This window comes from Tupaia chinensis, unplaced genomic scaffold (genome assembly GCF_000334495.1).
Source record: "Tupaia chinensis unplaced genomic scaffold, TupChi_1.0 Scaffold000515_1, whole genome shotgun sequence".
In the NCBI taxonomy this organism is placed as follows: domain Eukaryota; kingdom Metazoa; phylum Chordata; class Mammalia; order Scandentia; family Tupaiidae; genus Tupaia; species Tupaia belangeri.
The window spans coordinates 2,812,492-2,830,328 of NW_006160028.1; the positions used below are offsets into that span (position 1 = coordinate 2,812,492).

A 17,837-nucleotide genomic window follows, 5' to 3' on the forward strand; every position below is an offset into this window, starting at 1 on the left:
TCTTTCCTTTTTTTTTTTTTTTTTTTTTTTTAGATCTTTTTCACATAAGACAATGTCGTCTCTCTTGAGAGCTTTTTGCTATAGGTCATGTGCGCTTGCCAGAAAGAAAGAGAGAGACAGAGAGATAGGAAATGAGAAATCACCCCCCAAGAAGGGATGGCCACGCCGCAATCCTTTCTTCTCCATTCTCTTGAGATCTTGGGCATGCACGCACACACGCCCGGTGTGAGTTTAAGCCACCGGTCGGAGACTTGAACCACAGTCGACTACATGGGAGTTCAGCGACATAGCCATTACGCTAACTGCTGGTCCCCAGAAGGTGTTTCCTTAGAGAAGAGATTCTGGGTGATCAGGTCACATGTAGTCCCTCTAAATTTATCAGCAACTATTAAACTCCAGGTGCTGAAGGTTTAGTCGTGAACTAAACAAGCCCGTATTTCCTCGGCACTTACATTCTAGGAGGGGGCTCAGGCAAAAGGAAGCACACACAGAAATATGAGGGGTCTTCCACAAGTTCCTGGAAATGCATGATTAAAAAATAATACCCATGCTTGCATTTCAAATGTACTGTGAATTTTAACAGAGGGTGCGTGCACGCACCAGAGAGAAACAGAGAGTACGAGAGTGAGAAAGTGAGAAATTACCCCCACCCAGGGGGACAGTCATGCTGCAGTATCTTCTCCATTTCTTCCACCTTTCGGGATTTCAGACATATATGTGCCTAGCATGTTTCTCAAGCCACTTAGCCCCGTACTTAAACTGTACAGTTGGGCATGTGGCATCCAGCCACCTTAGCCACCATGCCATGAGCTGGCCCTGATTGCAAAAAAATTTTTACACCAAAATAAACTCACACTTTAAGTCCTTTTTTTGTTTTTCAGGAACTTTTTGAAATCCCCATGTCTATAGACCTGGGGGTAAAAAGAGACATGGAAGTACGTGTTGAAATAGTACTGAAGAGCAGTTCCAAGGGCCCGAGACAGGACCCACCAAGGGCCATGAAACAGCAAGGGGACCAGCATGACTGAAGCAAAGGAAGCACAGAGGAGAGTGCAGAAAGATTTAAGCATAAGCCAGATCATATGGAGGAAGAGCTACCCTATATGTTTTTCTTTTGCAATGTACAAATATTTTTCACATTAAATGGCTATGATTCCCCCATTTTACAGGTGGAGGAAACACGCCTCGATAAAGTGACACAGATCTTGTCTGAAATGACAGAGCCAAGACCAGAACCCAGCTCTTGTGACTCCCATCCCAGGCTATCTATTGTACATTCCAAGCAAGCTGCTTGTCCCAGTTATTTTTCTTTGCAACCCAGCAATCGGGCAATCTAGCTCTTCCTACCACACTCCCATCAGTTAGAAGATATTTTAAAAGCTATACAAAGGATCTGGGCACACCCCACCCTTTTCTTTTCCCCACACAACTACTGAATAGCTGTTGAATAGCTGAAGTGCTCCCCAGCACACCAGGAGCTAACAAGAGGCCCACCCCCTGGGGCCTCTCTCCTCCCATGAATTCACTTGAGGGGATTCACTTGATCAGAAGCCAAAGAAGCTGGCAAGAGAACAAGGCCTAGTTCTGAGGAGGCGGCAAAGATAGAAGAACAGAGGGACAAGATAGAACAAATGCACATATCTCGCCACCTCCATGGTTTTCTGTTTTTTGATTTTTGTTTTTTTTTTTTTTAATGGGAGAAATACCTCCTTACTGGATTATGTTCATTGCTTGTTGAGTAGATGAGACACAGCTCAGATCAGGCAAACCTAAGAAGGTGAGATAAGTCATAAAAAATACTCTGAGGAGTCCCACAGAACTCCAATACAGGAGCCACAGCAGAGCCGGGCTTCTCAGAACCTAGAAAGCCAGAGAAACAAAAATCTTCTTGCAGAGTCAGCTTCTGTCTGCATCTAAGGCAAACCAGGAAGGCAAGGCACTAGGTGAACTGTGCCTGAAAAGGGTTTTTGAAGGATGAAGAGATAAGTGATTGCTGTAATGATTCTTAGACAGAAATCTGCATGTGTCTTCACATCTCATTCGTTTCCTCTTGACTGATGTGTTCCTCCCACTGATGGCCAATCCTCATTGCTCTTTCATTCCACCTTGTCTATGACGTTTCATTGCTTCCTTAGTCCTGAACACGTAGATATCTTCATATCTGTTCTCATAGCTAACTGGCATAGTTCTAATCCAAATCATTCCTTTGAGCTGTTCCTTTGGATCACAGACTGCCTAATGGATTAGTCCCTTTTTGTTCAATCAACTATGGTCTGGAGCTGAAGTTCTACAGTAAAGAACAGGAATTGCTAGTGAGAAACACTTCATTCTTTTTCAGAATTGTTTTAGCTCATCTACTTTTTTCATCTTTCCACAAAATTTTTCTTTTTCATAGAAGGTAGATTTAAACCTTTTATCATTTGTTAAATTTATTCATTTTTCAATTTACATTTAATTAATATACATCTTTACATTGTACAACATTTTACCCCACGAATATGGTGCATATCAGTCAAGACAAAGACAGTATCATATATATTATTATCAGCAAAAAACTTTTCATGCCTATGCTCCCCAAAAGTTTTAAATAAACTTATCTATACAGAAACCTTGCTGAGATTTTGATAGAAATTGTACTAAACCTGTATTTCAAATTCTAAGAGAATTGATAGAATTACGACGTCGTCTTCCCATCCACCAGCACAACTTGGTTTTTCACTTATTTGAATCTCATATGATTTTCTTTAGCAGCAATGTATAGCTTTTAGCATACTAGTACTATGTGTTTTGTTTCTTCTTCTGCCCTTTTTCATCTTGCATAATTATAAGTGTCATTGTATTTTTCACTTTATAATAAAGAAATTTTTACTTATTTATTTCTAGTACATAAAAATGCAACTGATTCATTGATATATATTTGTATTGTATCCTACAACTTTGCTGATGTCTTTTATTACTTGTAAGAATTTTTTGTAGATCCCTTGAAACTTTCTAAATGAACTATTAATATTGTGCCACATCAAAATACAGACAGTTTTTATTTTTTCCTTTCTAATTTGTATGCTTTATGTTTCATTTTCTTGTCTTATTGTGTTGGCTAGAACTTACAGAACAATATTAAATAGCAATAGTGAGAGTGAACACTCTTTTTTTTTTTTTTTTTTCCAAACTTAACAGGAAAGCATTACATGTTCCCAATACCATGTTATATATAGGTTCTATGTAGATGTTCCTTATCAAAAAGGGGAAAATCCCCCTCTTATTTTTCTGATAGTTTTTAATCATGAATTGATGTTGAATTTTGTCAAGTGCCTCTCTACACCAATTGATACAATTACATGATGATTCTTCTTTAGCCTGTTAACATGATAGATAATAAGGCTTGCCAGTGGTGTGGTAGTTGAGGTGGATGGATCTTACATGGCTGACTGCATGGTTTAAGTCTCAGATCCAGTGGCTGGAAAAACACTTTAGGCATAGTTGCATGTGTCCAAATATTCTGAAAGGAGAAATGGAAGAGCAGGGATTGTGATATGATCCTCCCTTATGGAGCTTGCCCTGTGTCTCTCTCAGTGGTTGTGTGTTTCCTCTAGCAAATTTGAAAAATATATGGTGGGGCCAGCAGGTGGCATGGAGGTTAAGGCAGCTGGATCCAATATGGCTGGCTGTGTAATTTGAGTCCCAGACCCAGCAGCTTAGAAAACACAACAGTTTTGAAATTGGACCCTTATCTCTCACCATTAACAAAAATGGACTCCAAATGAATCAAGGACCTAAACATAAAATCTCAAACTATAAAACTACTAGTGGAAAACACAAAGAAAACTCTTGGAGATATCAGAGTAAGCAAAGACTTCTTAAATAAGACCCCCAAAACACCAGCAACAATCCTGAAAATAGACTAGTGAGACTACATCAGGCAAAAAGCTTCACAGCAAAAGAAACAATAATTAGGGTGAAGAAGCACCCCTCAGAGTGGGAGAATAGTATGCCTCAGATAAGGAACTGATAACCAGAATATACAGGAACTCAAGCAGCTTACTTGGGGGGAAAAAATCCAACTAAAAGATGGGCAAATGATTTGAACAGAAATCTCTCCAAGAAAGACACACAAATAACCAAAATGCATATGAAAAAATGCTCAATATCTCAATATCTCTTATCATTCCTCTTAGAGAAATTCAAAGCAAACCACAATGAGATATAACTTAACTCCAGTCAGAATGGCTGTGATTGAAAAGAATTAAAAATGGTAAGTTCTGGCAAGGCAGTGGTCAAAAGGAACCCTCCATCACTGTTGGTGGGAATGTAAATTAGTACAGCCACAGTGAAGAATGGTACGGAGTTTCCTCAGAAACTCCAAATAGAGCTACCATACAACCCAGTAATCATACTCTTAGGTATCTACCCAAAGCATAGGAAAACCATCAGTTGGAAAAACTATTGCACATCCAAGTCTACTGCAGTATTATTCACAATTGCTAGCACATGGAATCAACTCAAATGTCCAAGAACAGATGAGTATATTGAAAAAATATGAAACTTGTACACTATGGAATGCTCCTCAGCCATAAAAAATCAGTGAGACTCTGACATTTGATACAAAGTTGATAACTATGGAAGATTGAATGCTAAGTAAAGCAAGCCAGACTATGAAAGACAGGCATTGTGTGCTCCTGCTTAATATACACTTAATGCTTGTACTCTGTGGAAGAAACTGAAAGGTTGAAAGGTATAGTAGCAGGGAGGGCAACTGTAGATACTAGAGTCAGTATAGGAGAGAGTGGGTAACAGTAAATGGGAGGGAGGAGATCAGGGGGAAAACAAACTAACAGAAAATTCAATAGACACAAAAATAAAATTATCTGTCGATGATAATGTATATGGCAATGTCTTTAACTTGACTAATATGCATAGTATTTATCTTATAAAAAATTATGTTGTATACTGTAAAGATGTAGTGATTAAATAATTTTTTAAAAAAAGAAGTGGTAAATATGTTAAAAAGTAAGTGTAAAACACCTATATATTTTGCAATAAAATAAAGGGATAAACATTTTTAAAAAGGAAAGAAAGAAAGAAAACAGAAAAACACATCAGGCACATGTGCATGTGTGGCCAAAATCTGAAGAGGAGAATGAAGGAGAAGGGATTATGGTATGACTATCCTTCCTAGGGGATGATTTCTCGCTCTCTCCAGGAAGTGCATACACACACACACACACACACACACACACACGTACATAGATGATTAATTATATTGATTGATTTTCTAATACTGGACAAGCCTTAGATCCCTAAAATAAGTCCACTTGGTCATGGTATATCGTTCTTTTTTTTCTTTTTAAAGAATTATTTATTTCATTTTATTTATTCATTCATTTATTTTAATTTGACCAGAGAGAGAGACAGAAAGAAAGAATTTGAGAAAGCAAGCCACCAGGTTTGGGACTTGAACCATGGTCGGCCACGTGGGAGTCTCCAGCACCTTAACTACCATGCCACCCTCTGGTCCCAGAATATCATTTTTTTAAAATGTTGATGCTAATTGCTATTATTTCAAAAGGTCTGCATCTATATTCACAAAGAATATTGGTCAGTGATTTTATTTTTGTACTATCTTTTTCTGGCTTTATTATCAGGTTATACTGATATATAGAATAAATTGGGGAGTGTTTACTTTTCTTCTGTTTTTTGGAAAACATTATATAAATGTGGGCTCACTCTTCTATAAACCTCTAATAAAATTCTTCAGTGAAACAACCTGGGCCTGGACATTTCTTTTGGTGCAGGATTTTACTTATAAATTCAATTGCATAATTGTTACAGGGATATTCAGACTTTCTGTTTCTTGTCGGGTGAGTTGTGGTAGTTTGTGTGTTTTTGAGAAATTGGTCCATTTACTCTCAGATGTCAGATTTAAGTGTGTAGAGTTATTCGTTATAATTGCTTATTATCTCTTTGGTATTTTCAGGGTCTGTAGCTATATCCCATTTCATTTCCAATATTGGTAATTGGTGCCTCTTTTTTCTTCGTCATACTTCCTAGAGACTTGTCTATTTTACTTATCCTTTCAGAGAACTAGCTTTTTGCTTTTAATTTTCTCTATTTTGTAAATTATTATCTTATCTACATCCTTTTCTTCTTTCTGCTCACTTTGGATTTGTTTTTTTTTTTCTTTTCTTATTTCTTTAATTTTTTGGGGGGGAGAGGTTTTTGCTATAGGGCACATGCGCTTGCCAGAAAGACAGAGAGACAGAAAGTGAGAAATCACCCCCCAGGGGAGATAGCCACCTGTTGTAATCCCTTCTCCTCCATTCTTCTCTTGGGATCTTGGGCACGCACGCATATGCACCTGGAGTGAGTTTAAGTACATAGTCAAGTACATGGGAGTCCAGCGATATAGCCATTATGCTAACTGCTGGTCCCTTCTTATTTCTTGAGGCAGGGGCTTAAATTATTGATTCAACTATTTTTCTCAATTGATATGAGAACTTTTCCTTTAGTGCTTCAAATTTCATTTTGGTAGTATTTTTAGCTCCATCCAGCATTTTCATGTTATAAATATTTTTTCATTCAACTCTTTCCTTTGAACCCTAGAATATTTACAAGTATGTTGTTTAGTTCCCACGAGTTTAGAGATGTTCTTATTATTCTTTAGTTAATGGTCTCTAATCTGATTTCACTGTAGTCAGCACACACTCTCTACTATTTCTATTTTAAAAAATGTATTGAGGTTTGGTTTGTGGTTCAGGATGTGGCAGATCTTGGTATATATAATAGGGTTGCTTGAAAATAATGTATGTTCTGCTGCTATTGGGTAAAGTGTTGTATAAATAATACGTTCTATTGGTTGGCAATATTATTGAGTGTTTTAAATGCTTCCTGATTTTCTGTGTATGTGTCATATAAATGATGGAAAATCTAGTGTTCAAGTCTTTGACTATAAATGGAATTTTTCCATTTCTCCTTTAAGTTTGATTACTTTTTATTTTACGTATTTTGCAGCCCTGCAGTTGGGTGCATACAAATTTAGGATTGCAATATCTTCTTGGTGGGGTTGACCCATTTGTATTATACAATATCTCTTCTCTGTCCCTGACAATTTCCTCTACTCAGAGTTCTACATTTCCATTAATTAATGTACTACAGCATTACAGAAGCCACAGCAACTCTCATACTATGAAGTTGTGTCTACAAAAAAAACCAGTAGAAGCAGAGGATTCCTCCTTATGTTTCTTTCTTTTTTGTTTTTTTTTTTTTGTTTTTTTTTTTTTTTTTTAGGGGTTTTCGCTATAGGGCGTGCATCCACCAGACAGACAGAAAGAGACAGAGAGACAGAAAGCGAGAAATCACCCCCCAGGGGGGATGGTCACGCTGCAATCCCTTCTCCTCCATTCTCCTCTCGGGATCTTGGGCACGCACACACACGCGCCCGGCATGAGTTTTAAGCCATTGGGTCCGGGACGTGAACCATGATCGACTACATGGGAATCCAGTGACATAGCCATTACGCTAACTGCTGGTTCCCCTTATTATGTTTCAGATGAGTTTGTCCCCCAAAGTTTTCTGTTTTAGAATTTGATGTTGGGAGTTGGTAATGACCAGTGATCAGTAATTAGATTACAGTGATTGCGTTATGAAGGGAACAGTCTCATGGATAGATTAATGATGTCTTACAATACCCAGTAAATTCCAGCTCTTATAGAAGGGATTAGTTCCATTGAGAGCTGGCTGTTATAAAAAAAGAGAGGTGTCAGAAGCACTCTCTCTCTCTTTCTGTATGCACCTGACATTCCCAGGGCTTCCATGGGCCATGTAGTTGGCCAATGTCAGGCCTACAACCTTCAGATTTTCAGCCCCCAGAATTATGAGTTAATAAACCTCTATTTCTTTATAAATCACTCAGTCTCAGGGATTTCTATTAGCAATTCAGAATTGAACTAAGACACTCCTCTTCACATTGTTTACTCTTCGTAGACTCACCCTACCTTCCCTACAGCAAGACTTTTGGAGACAAGCCACGGAACTTGCAATCTATTGTTTGTGAATCAGGTAGCATGTTTTTAAGAGGCTCTTATATTTGTTTCTGTAACAGCTAGCATGGCCTAAAAGTATAACCTTTAAATTAAGATTGAAGTCTTATTTGTTTTAGTTAATAAATCATACATTAGTCAGCTTCTAATAATTAAGACTAAGTTTAAATTATTGGGCAATTATTTTCAGGCCCCAAGGCCTTTCTAATAATGTCAACCCCTATTTGATATCCTTTAGTTACTTGAGACAGAAATGCCTGTGGAGAAGGAAACACAGTGGTGTGCTGTGAAAATCGGAAGTTCTGAAATAATAATAATAACATCCCTGATTTAACTTCCTTGGTATAAATGACTACCATAGCTGATTTCGAGGTATCAGGGTGAGGTCACTGAACATGCACACAGCTGGTTCTCGCGAGTAGGTAAAAGCTGGTTCCCGCATACTGTTACATCAAAGAATTGAAGAGGGGCCAGTAAGAGGTGAGGGGAAGTGGCACAGAGTTGGCGAACATGGAGTTTATACCTTCCTAAAAGCATTCAAAATCAAATTTTAAAACTCACTGAGCCAGGTGAAAATTGCCCACGGTTTTCTCATTTGCGACTCCAGAAGACCCTATAATCTGAACTCATTATATTCCTTTTTAAAATGCTTTACTGTCTGTGCACTTCCTGTCTTCCTAGCTTGTTTCTAGCCGTCTACTCTTGCTCACTATCATCCAGCCACACTGGTCTGTGTTTGTGACTCCCTAAGCCGGTCTGTTACTCTGTCCGTGGTCTTCACTCTTCCTGGGATGGTTTTTCCCATATCTTTTTGTAAATCGTTTATCCTACTTTAATTTTGGATATACCCTTTATCGAACACAATAATGCACAGGAAGGTCTATGCTGCCACAGAATCCCTTGTGGGACTGCAGATAAACATGTGTCTTCATTTGTTGTGACTTCATTCACATGTCCTTTGTCCTCACAGAACAGAGAGCTCCTTGAAGAAAGGAATCTCATTTGCCTCTGTATTTTCATCACAGAGGGTACAGTCTAGGTTAGGAGAAAGGTCAGTAATACATAAACAAAAAAACCCAAATGAATGAATGAGTAAATATGAAAAAATAAGAGCAATAATTTTTTAAAAACCAACTCTTTTTTTTGGGGGGGGGTTGCCTTAGGACACTTGAGCTTACTGCTAAGAGAGAGAGACAGAGGCAGTGAGAGGGAAAGTGAGAAATCACACCTTGGAGATGACCATGCCGCCATCCCTTCCTTCTCCATTCTCCTCCCAGGATCTTGAACATGCACACACACGTGCCCAGTGTGAGTTTCAAGCCACCGAGTCTGAGACTCAAACCATGGACACCCATCTGAGACTCCAGCAATGTAACCACTATGCCAACTGCTTGCCCCAAAGCCAACTCTTACATGGGACAAATTATGTAGCAAAAATGTGCATGTATGAAGAAATTTAATTCTTAAAATAGCCCTCTTGAAATCCACATTTTAAAGATGAGAAAACTGAGGCCCCAAAACTGCACAGCCTGGGTCAAATAGCTGGCAGATGATAGAGGCAGGCATTCAGCAGCTCAGACTTTCTTTCACTCCTTTGCTCTTTTGAGTCCTCTGTAATTGGTAGCAGCCATGGGAAAACAAACACTTCCAAGTACTTTTGTGACTGCAGTAACTACATGCCCTCACTGTCCTATAATGCGGGTCACTCAGGGACCATTAGTTGTCTGGATGAGGTTGCTGCCATGGAGAATTTATAGAGAAAAGCAATGTGTTTAATTAAGTGGTTGTCGAAAACACCCACCCAGTACAAATGGATTCTGGCAACAGAGGTGCTTCTGTTGCTGCCAGAGTTCTGCCACAGGTCATTAACATCTTGATAGATTTGAGGCACTTTCCAGCCTGAATGCTTTTACCCAAGGACAGGGCATGTCTTACTGGGCTTTGACATAGGGGGGAGACTCAAAGGATGAGCCTTGCTAGTGTCAATGAGTTTCAAGTAGTAGATTACTCTATCAGAACTAAATCTGAGTCAAGTCCAAGGGAGGTTCTGAGCTCTACCAAGTGCCACGTGCCATATGAAGCTCTGGGAGGTAGACAGAGATAGGCTTGAACAAAAGTGAGTGAGAATCAGGCTCTACCTTTATGTCCTCATAAAATATGTATGAACTATACTATGTAGTATAATATGAAGACAAAGAGGAGAGTTAGGATTTCTCTGGCTGAGTTAATACAGAAGGCTCTGCCAACACTATACCCCTGAAGGACAGGAAGACTCTGGGCCAGCAGAAAGGAAGGAAAAGCATATGAAATAGAGGAAAGTGTGTGAGTACCATCATGAGACCAAGGAGTAGCATCAGGATTGTTTGGAGAATAGCACACAGTTCAATTTGATGGATGGAATTTTTTTTAAAAGGCATAATAGTAAATAAGGCTGGACGGGGAAACTGAGTCATGATATACAATGTTTTAAAGATGCTACAGAAGTGTAGGGGGGCATGGGCCGTATTGTAGCTCAGTGGCAACGCAGTTAGACCTTCATGGGAAGGTCTCAGGGTCATGTCACAGGTCCTCCCTTTACACACTAAGATGTACTCTGGTGCCATGATCTGGGCTTCATGAGTCTGGGGGTGGATCATCGCATAAAGACCTGTTGGAGGCACCTGTTCTCTCACTTGCTCTCTCTCTAAATAAATTTGATTTAAAAAGTAAAATATGTAGAGTCAGTGAGGAGCCATGAATTCCTCCAGCCACGAGCCTGAGAATGATTTGGCCAGTATTTTCCAATTTTAATGTTCTGTGAAAAGAAAATGTAGATTCAGGCTCAGTGGGTCTGGGGTGAACCCTGAGGCTCAGCATTGCTAACAGGCTCCCAGGTGCTGCTGATCTCAGGATGGTACTTTGAATAGCAAAGATCTCAAATAGATGAATAGGTGCAAAAATGAATGAGGCTCAATAGAAGTTGCAGTTCAGAAGGCTAGCTTAATTTGCATAGTACTTTTATTATTTAATTCCTCATGGCTAAAAAATGGATAGAAATCCTTGATTTCCAGGAGGCTTTGTTTTGTGTGTGTATGTGTGTGTGTGTGTGTTCTCAGTCTTTTATTTAAAAAAAAAATCATTACTAGCAGTCTTTTATTAGTAGTATTGTTCATTACAGAATTAGCTCGGCAACCTGGAATAACATAGTTCGGCTATGAAAAGACAAAAGTGCGATTGGCTTCAGTCCACCGGCATCATCCACCAGCTCCGACAGGTACTTGACTTTTTAAGTTGTTTCTGGGCAAAGACTAAATAAAGTCAAATGAACAGCTCAATCCAGGAAAAGGTCTAGGGAGAAAAAGAAGAAAAACTCTCTGACCTTACTCAATGAACCTATGACCCTCCTCCCTATAAACAAAAGACAATCAACAAAGAAAACACACACAGATGCAAAGATCATTTAACCAATTTAAACCGTAGTGATCGCTATGTCAGGAGATGAAAAATCACAAAAGGCAGCGAGAGCAGAGTAATGAGAAGACAATCGAGTTGGGAGAGAGGTGTCATGGAGTCAAGCTCTCTCATGACCCTTAATAAGTGGTTGCCCTTGGACAGGTTATTTCATCTCTGGGTTTCTTCACCCATAAAATAAAGCCAACGGTTCCTCCCTGCCTTTTCTCATAGGCGTGTTTGTAGATTGCACGTGACAGCAGGTGTGTGCATTCACATGCAGTGCTGCAGGGGGTCTGTGCATGCCAAAGTGGCAAGACTGTGCCTGGAAAACAAGTCCTGCTCAACTGTTCCTGAACATTCCATTGCTCTCTAAGCTGCTTTTCTTTTTCTTTAAAGATCAGGGAGAATTCATTCTCCTGGGATGTTTTTTCTGAATCAAGCAGAGATTTCTTTCACATTTTCACTTCTCCACACAGTCCAAGACACAGAATTGTCAGTTTTTCAAAAGAAGTACAGGGACCAGCAGATGACATAATGATTACATTGCTGGATTCCCACAAGGCCAATCATGGTTTGAGTCCCAAACCTGGCACCTTGAAACCCACATCAGGTGTGTGTCCGTGTGTGCCAAAAATCCTGAGAGGAGAGTGGAGGAGATGGGGTTGTGGTTTGGTCATCTCTCCAGGAGGTGATTTCTCACTTTCTTTTGGCTCTGTCTCTTTTTGTGTCTCTGGTGAGCACATGTGCTCTATAGCAAAAATCGCTCTCTAAAATAAATAAATAAATAAATAAAAAGGGACCAGCACACTGTGTAATAACATTGCTGGTCTCCCAGGTAGTCAACTGCAGTTCTAGTCCTAGACTTGGTGGCTTAAACTCACACTGGGCGCACGTGTGTGCGTGCCCAAGATCCCAAGAGGAGAATGGAGGAGAAGGGATTGTGGCGTGGCCATCTCCCCTGGGGGGTGATTTCTCACTTTCTGTCTCTCTGTCTCTCTCTGTCTTTCTGGAGAGCACATGTGTCCTATAGCAAAAAACTATGCAAAAAAAAAAATTTTTTTTAAATAGTAAATAAATAAATAAAACAACTACAGTGGGCTCTGCAGGGCATATCAGAAATGAGTCAGCAGCCCTTGCCATCAGGAAGCTACACTAAATCATGAAACACACATGGAATCTTGACACAACAGTGAAATGACTGTTTTAGCAGAAGTCAGGGCAGCACAATGGATTGAAGCCTTGTCTCTGCAGTTTTGAGCTGTTTGTCTTCTGAGCTCTGACTCTCCTATGTATAAACTAGAGGTAGTGCTTCCTGCTTCGGACCACTGCTATAACAATTAATTAAATTAAATGAAGGAGAGCACTCTAAAATTATAAAGTGCTAGCAAAATAATACTTATTTTTACCAAAAAAATTGGAATGCTTCATGTATTTTCATTTTTCTTCCCAATTAGAAAATATTATTTTAATCCCACTAATACATATCTTTAACTTGGTACATCAGGTTTTTTTTTTAAGGGTTATTTTTTATTTATCTTTATTTATTTTAATTTGACCAGAGAAGAACAGAGGGAGAGAGACAGAGAAAGGGAACATGAGAAAGTAAGCCACCAGGTCTGGGACTTGAACCGCAGTTGGCCATGGGGGAGTCCAGTTCCCTTTACTACCACACCAACTGCCGGCCCTAGTTCTTCAGTTTTTGTAAAGGATAGTAATTAACCCTTAAATTTGTGTAACCATAGACAATTTGGAAAGTAACTGTCCAATAATAGGTGAACAACTGAGTAATTTGACAAAAACTATATAGTGAATAGAGGAAAAACTGAGAAGTACCATTTAAATGATTATCAGAATTAACCATACCATGGCAAGTACACAAATAGCACTTATTACAACACTTCATACAGTTTTTAAAGTTTTGTTTGGCTTTATTCATGCTAGAAAACATGCATAAATGAGGGAGAGATAGAGGGGAAAGAAAAAGAGAGAGAAAGTCTTTCAACAAGGTCTGATCATACAACAATCCACTTTCCTTAATCCTCTAACTCCTTAGGATCTTGGGTATGTGCATACATGCCTAGCATTTTTTTCAAGTCGAACTGCGGATCCAAACCATGGTTGGCTATATGGTTTCCAGCACTGCAGTTTAGTTTTCTATGGACTGTGTCACCAGGTTGGGCCAACACTTGGTCATTTTAAGTACTCAGTGAGTGTTACTATTAATATATAACAACCTTGGCAAAAACCTATGGGGGAAATGTGCAATGATACAAATCATAAGCATTATTTTTCTATATTATTGTTTCTAATTGCCAGAAGGCTTGAAAACTCACCAGAAAGAGACAAGTGGACAGGGGGTGGTGAGCACCCCCAAAAGAGGCATGGTCAGTTAGAATCCCTTCTCCTTCATTTTTCCATCCTGTTGGGATTTTGGACATGCAGCACATGTACCCAGGGCATTTTTCAAGCTACCAAGACTGGAATTCAAACCACAGTTGAGCATGTGGGATTTGGCTCCCTTTAACACTAGGCTAAGGGCAGCCCTATATCAAAAAATTTTAACAGCAACTGTACTTTTCTCAAGAGCAGTGAATTTCTGATGGACTAAAGAACACATTAAAACAAAGTCACTTAAGAAAAAAAGTCACTAAAAATATATATAGAAAAGGCAAACTCTACCCAATTTCACATGGCTACACATAGTAAGTAGCAAATCCAAGATTCAAACCCACATCTTCCGATTCGATATTCAGGACACTTTCTGTGGTACAAGACTGTCCCTTTAAATCCACTTTCATTCTACTATCTGTATGTTCAACATGGATAACTACTTGTATTTGAATATTTATTATACCCAAGTTCTAGGCTAGAAACCAGGTGGCTTTGTAGGAAAGTAGATAATAAAACATATTATAAGTGCTTTTTGCAAAGACGACGAGCAAAAACTACCTGATTGCAGTTACCATAAGCAAGTCTTCTCATTTAGGAAGAGCAGGAATTAGAATCAGCGTCTCCCCCAGCACTGAACTCTAATATGTGAGGAAGGAGAATCCCATCTCCCCCTGTCTTCTTAACTACCATAGCCAAAGTCATCTCAAATGCATTGGGCTTAAGAGCCACTTCATTGCTAGTCCATCATACTTTGGAGAGTCTCCATAGAGGGTCAAGATGTTCTTGGTGATGCCACAATGAATCATATCTAAAAGCATGCACATAATGCCTTTTAAAAAACCCTGTGAAGGCCAAATGGAGTGTGAGAGGAAGAAGTAAGGTTGAGATAAACCCTTTTCTGCCTTTACCGCTGTGCAGGCATATAAAGATTCTGGACGGGTGGGATGGAGATTTGGATTCTGACTTGGACTCCATAGGAAAGTCTTGCTAGTTTCCCCTGAACTGAGATCTAGTTAGGGTTTATGACTGACCTCTCTAGTTCTGATCTTTGTCCCTTTTCCCATGTGCCTTTAAACTCCTTGTTTCTAATTTTACTGAAAAATTTATCCTTTTTAATTTAGAACATCACAAAATAGCTCACCTGAATTAATTTGGACAACATTCCTTAGGAAATGACACTACTAAATTAAATTCTTTGTTACGTTTTTGGCTTAGGTTTAGAAGGCTATAAGTATTGAGCATGTCAGAATTACTGTCTCTTTTGAAAAACTACTTTTGAGGATAGGATCTACTCAACATCTTAATGCAGCTGCTGTATGGACAACTCAACACATTTTTTTTTTCTCAAAAAAATGTACTCAACAAGTTCTGTAAAATATAGATGACAAGATTGTTGAGAACATTAAATGAGATCTTGTACACAAATTCTTTCTACCCATTTTTTTTATATAGCAGTTTATTGATAAAATAGAATGATCACTTACTTCTAACACTGGAATGATAAGCCTAGTGAACTCACCAGTTTCCTAGGTTAAAACCCAAAATTTACCATGGATTTTCCATAAGGACAATTAATCACAAATATCTATTTAAAAATGTCTATGTCAGTTATCAATTCATTGCTTCTAAGCTCCAAATGCACTCTTCGACACATGCTCTATGATAAACGATGGAATTCTTTTTAGTATTTCTCCTCTAAAATGACCATCATGTTAATACTTTGTAGTAGAAGACATCAAAAGGATGTTTTAGGAAAAAGAGGCTTTTGTCATTTCCAGCCTGGGCTAAGAATCAACAAGGTGGGTGTGAGAATAGCCTGTGGAATCGGCCCCAGCTAAGGGCCCAGAACACAGTCCCTGCGCAACTTCACAACTTCTGCTTGGCTGCAATAAGCACTCCTTAGTACCTGTCTAGACTTTATCCATACATTAATGAAGAGGATGGTTCTACTGGATACTGGTTTCTGAATGCTAGAATAATAGTTCCTCAGTTTTTGATGTTACTACAAAGCAAAAGTACAGACACAACTCATTTTAAGGTTACTATGTATTGGTTTTTTTGTTTTGTTTTGTTTTGTTTTTTTGGGGGGAGAGGTTTTTGCTAAAGGGTACATGCACTCACCAGAGAGAGAGACAGAGAGACAGAAAGCGAGAAATCATCCCCCGGGGGGATGACCACGCCAGAATCCCTTCTCTTCCATTCTCCTCTCAGGATCTTGGGCAAGCACGCACACGTGCCCGGCATGAGTTTTAAGCCACCGGGTCCAGGATGTGAACCGCAGTTTACTACATGGGAGTCCAACGACATAGCCATTATGCTAACTGCTGGTTCCAGGTTAATATGTATTGTTAATCTACTCTTCGTGATGTTTCTAATGCTCAGACAATCAAAGAAATCAAGCTCTGATGTGTGGTGTTTGCCAGTTTCCACAATATCAATGCTGCCAACGTGGCTGATTTCAAGCTACCTACATAAGAGCATTGAATGTGGCAGTAGGAAGAAATGTATAGCGGCACACCATCACGTATTATTTCCATCACACAAATACAGTAGGCATAAATAGCTCCAAGAGCAAACATAACTTTAAAACAAAATGAAATAATCAGAAAATGCTGGGTTTTGGATATATTACCTTTCCGTTCAGTTTATTTGGTGAAAATTTTATATCATTTAATATTAATCATTAATAGCTGGTTCTCAAATTTTCTGAAATTATACCAATCACCTCTTTTGAGCTAGTGCAAACCAGCTCTAGACTAGCACAAGATCAGATCCTCAATGATAGTACACAACTATCTAACTTGCCACCCAAACCTTTACCCATTCATTTGTTCGTTTGTTTTAGTTTTGATATAAGCCATATGCACTTGTCAGAGAAAGAGAAAGTGAGAAATTACCCCTGGGGGAATGGCCACACTATAACATAATCCCTTCTCCATTCCCCTCTCAGGATTTTAGGTCTGCAGACACACACATGCACCCAAATTGCAATCCCTTCTCCCCCATAACCCTCTCAGGATTTTGGGCATACACTCATATGAACCCAGTGTGTTTCTCACACCTCCTGGCCTGAGTGGAATTTAAATCACACAGTTGGCCGTGTGGGATCCAGCTGCCTCAGTCTCCATGCTATTTGCTGGTCCCTCCACCCATTAATTTATCTTTCACGTTTTAAGCACATACAGGTCACAATCCCTCATCTACAATTCCAGTGCAATAAAGCTCTGAAAATGGCAGAGGTAATGCAAATTTATTTTTGGTGAACCCAGATCTGAAGCAACAAGAGGCCATTTATAGTTTTATTTCTCTTATTTTCAATACCACATGTTTCCTCCAAAAATATTAATATAATTGATTACTACGGCTGAGAGAAGGGTGTAAGAGGTTTCCACTTAAGACATAAAATACGTAGCATTGTTTTATCTTTCTAAAATATGAAAAACTCTCAATTCCGATTTACATCTGATTCCAAGGATTTTAGATAAGAGATGTGGGCCTATAGTGATCTTCATAAAATGTATATAAAATCACATTTTTCAATTCTTCAGTGCTTCTCCATCACTTATGGGACAGCATACACATTCTTTTTGGTTGTTCTTTTTAATTTTGCCAGAGAGAGTAATAGCTATTGAAAATTCATTATGTGCTAGATACCTTGCTAAGAATTTTACCAATGTTATCTCATTTAATCCTCTCAAGAACTCTGTAGGTACATTTTATTATCCCTACTTTATGGATGAAGACATTAAAGCTCAAAATTGACAGCCAGATTGGCTTCAAAATTTCATTTTCAAGTTTTGGCAGCTATTGTACATGTGGTATGCAACGGGGTTCAGTCAGATGGAATTATAGGTGATTGGGGTTCTGTTGTTGGGAATGACATGACACATTTTTGCATAAAAAAATACATGACTTTCATGACAACCTAATACTTCCTATCAATTGAGAATTCATTCTGCACACCTGGTTGGTTAAACA

At 38.9% G+C, this 17,837-nt stretch overlaps 1 protein-coding gene across 1 annotated transcript in view; it reads right to left on the minus strand.

The window, feature by feature from the left end:
• The window catches only part of TPRG1 (tumor protein p63 regulated 1), a 147,522-nt gene that overhangs the window by 117,772 nt on the left and 11,913 nt on the right, over positions 1-17,837 (minus strand). The window lies entirely within an intron of this gene.